The sequence below is a fragment of the Gossypium hirsutum genome, chromosome A03 (assembly GCF_007990345.1).
Source record: "Gossypium hirsutum isolate 1008001.06 chromosome A03, Gossypium_hirsutum_v2.1, whole genome shotgun sequence".
NCBI lineage: Eukaryota > Viridiplantae > Streptophyta > Magnoliopsida > Malvales > Malvaceae > Gossypium > Gossypium hirsutum.
Window position 1 is genome coordinate 105334411 of NC_053426.1, and position 3403 is coordinate 105337813.

Sequence of the window (3403 nt, forward strand, 5' to 3'; positions counted from 1 at the left end):
TGTGAAGAACCAAGTAAACCATCAATTTTTTCATTCAAAATTTCTACCAGATTCGAGAGCATAGTAACCAAATCGGCGTTAAAAACGCCGGCCGCTTTCGTCGGCTTTATCCTCATGACTTGCCGCTGATAATTATTCAATGACATCTCTTCTATAAATTCATAGGCCTCTTCAGGTGTCTTATTATTAATAGTCCCACCAGCAGCTGCGTCAATCATCTGTCTAGTCGAATGATTCAGTCCATTGTAAAAAGTTTGAACCTGTAGCCAAAGTGGTAGCCCATGGTAACGGCACCTTCTCAATAGATCCTTGTATCTCTCCCACGCATCATAGAGTGTTTCTAAATCCATCTGCACAAAAGAAGAAATATCATTCCTTAGTTTAGCTATTTTAGCCGGCGGGAAATATTTAAGCAGAAACTTTTAGGTCATTTGTTCCTAAGTGGTGATTGATCCTCGTGGTAACGAGTTCAACCACTGTTTAGACTTATTCCTCAATGAAAAGGGAAATAACCGAAGGCGAATGGCATCGTCAGAAACGCCATTGATCTTAGAGGTGTCGCAGAATTCTAGAAAGTTTGCTAAATGAATGTTTGGATCCTTGTCCTGTAAACCATCAAACTAAATAAACTGTTGTATCATTTGAATCGTGTTAGGTTTCAGTTCAAAATTATTTGCAGCAATAGCAGGTATAACTATACTCAATTCAGCTCCTGTTAAGCTAGGTTTAGCATAATCATACATAGTACGAGGAGTAGGATCCTGATTTACTGGGTTTGCAATAGCCACAGGAGGTAGCGGATTATTATGATTATCAGTCATCTCCTCGGTTGTGGGTTGAATATCATTCTCTTGCCCTTCCTCTATGTATCATAGGCTTCGCCTTATTTCTCTTCGGTTTCTGCAAGCTGTGCTTTCGATCTCACTATAAAAAAGTTGGGGTCCTGACGGGTTTCTTCTAGTCATAAACTATAAAAACCTGCCAGAAGTAAATAAAAGAAAATTTAGTGATATAAACAAAATTAAAATAAAAATTAAATTGCAATAAAACAAATGGCTAAAATAATAAAAATTAAGCGTTCCTAATATCTTAGTCCCCGGAACCAAAAACTTGATGGTCGTGAAACTAACGAATAATTTGACTTAAGGCAAGCGCATTTATCGAACAGTAGTATAGTTATGGTGAGACCGGAAGATCGTATCCACGAGGACTAAAAGTACTAGTAGTTACTCTCTTTTTATTATCTAGCCTAAGAATTTAAGGGTGTTTTTAAACTAAACTAATTTTCTAATTTATCTAAGATCACGATAGAGGCGAAAGTTGGAAAATGCTTTAGAAAAACCAATTGAGAAGACAATACCCAAGAAAGAATCCACCTAGACTTTACTTATTACCTTTGACTTAGACAATGTATTCACTTGAATTATTCCGTAAAAATCCCTAATTTATGTTAATATCTCTCTCGAGACTAAGAACACGTGACTCTAGGTTGATTAATTGAAATCTCTTTCTAATTAAAACCCCTATTGTCACATTAACTCGATCTATGGACTCCCTTATTAGATTTGACTCTAATCCGACAGATTTATGTCGTCCTATCTCTAGGATTGCATTCAACTCCGCTTAATTATGAATGATCTACTCTTAAACAGGGACTTTTGCTCCACTGAATAAGCACATCAAATACCTGGATTAATATCCTGAAATATTAAAGCAGGAATTAAAACTCATAATTAAGAATAAGGACAAGTACTTATCATATAAATCAAAGCATAATAAGATTCGTCATAGGGTTTATCTCCCTTAGGTATTTAGGGAGTTTAGTTCATAATAATAGTGGAAAACATCTCAAAGTTTGGAAAACAACAAAACATAAAGAAAACCCAAGCACTTCTAGGGAATTGGATGGAAATCTTCAGTTTTGATGTAGATCCTGGCTCCGAGGTGATTCTGATGGCTAGTCGCGAGTATTTTCTGCCTCCCACTCTTTGTGTGTCTATCTCCTCCACTTCTAAGGTCTTTATATAGACTTTTGATTGCCTAAATTAACCCAAAATAAGTCTTTTCTGAGTTGAACTAGACGTGGGCTCGACAGGGACACGGCTGTGTGCCACGCCCGTGTGCAGATGCTCAGGCCGTGTGCACTTCTGACTTGGATTAATGTCGACGCGGCCATGACACACGGGCGTGTGGTCTACCCATGTGTCACACACGGGCGTGTGGTCTACCCGTGTGTCACACACGGGTGTGTGGATTACCCGTGTGGGACTGCCTAGGTTGTGTGAAACATTGATTTAGGCCCAACTTGTCCGTTTTTGGCCCGTTTCTCACTCTTTTGGTTATCCTAAACTTTCCTGAGTATAAAACATGAATTTAAAGGATTAGGAGCATCGAATTCAATAAAACCAAGGAAAAATCATCATTAAATATGCCAAGCATGGGGTAAAAATATGTATATATTATGGTTTATCAGTTTGGTTCTATTAAAAAATTGTAATATATTATCTAATTAATGTGTTGAACCAGACATTTGTGTGTCTAATTAAAGTAACAAACTTCATCATTGAATCCCAACTTAATTATAGGGCAAAAGCTTCACTTAACCTTCAAAATCCCCAATTCATATTTTAAAACAAAAAAGAATTTTGAAAACTAAAAGTGTAAAATTATAAAGGGTTTTAGTTGGATCAACTAAGTATGAAAGAATTTTAATCCATTTTATTAACATTTTAAAAGCTATAAAAAGAAGGGAGAGATATCATGAGGCACCCACCAAGTCGCCAATATGGTTAATGCTTACAACAACTTGCCAACTATAAACTAGCACCTAATTTTCATCTTTTAGCCCTACATAGATCCCCTTGTTTTGCCACTGTATTTTCTTTAACAAGGATTCGAGTCACACAACTCTAACAGTACTGTTCCACTCAGGGGTTTTGTCTCTATAGAACTAAGAGGGTTACTTGCTTAGCAAACTGAAATTGTGGCTAAAACAATGCTTTGAATTGTAACTATAGTTCAACCATGAACTAAAAATTGCATAAGAGATAAAGATGAACATCGAGATTGATTATGCAATTCAACCTCAATCTACATCTATGGGGTCTTGCCCAGAACTATGATCCACTATCTTTCTCATAGTACAACCAATGATTTAAGTCTTAACACTAGTCTAACACTCATCAATTTGGCAACCTCATCATTGTATAAAGACTAGATTACTCTCCCATTAAGCTTCCTACTCGAAAGCTTGGTTTTGCAATTCAAGAAAATCTTTTGATTGCTTACGAAAACAATGCACAGATGCAAGTTTCTAACTTGAACAAATTAATCTTATATCAAGCTCCTAATATCTCGGTTACTCTCAATCAATTTTAACCTAGACAAAACTTAAGTCTGTATA

At 36.3% G+C, this 3403-nt stretch overlaps 1 non-coding gene across 1 annotated transcript; it reads left to right on the forward strand.

Moving 5' to 3' along the window:
- The first annotated feature begins 276 nt into the window (after positions 1–276).
- Positions 277–383, forward strand: LOC121225766 (small nucleolar RNA R71). Its single transcript, XR_005923646.1, has one exon. It is a non-coding gene; the product is annotated as a small nucleolar RNA R71 (small nucleolar RNA).
- The last annotated feature ends 3020 nt before the right edge of the window (positions 384–3403 follow it).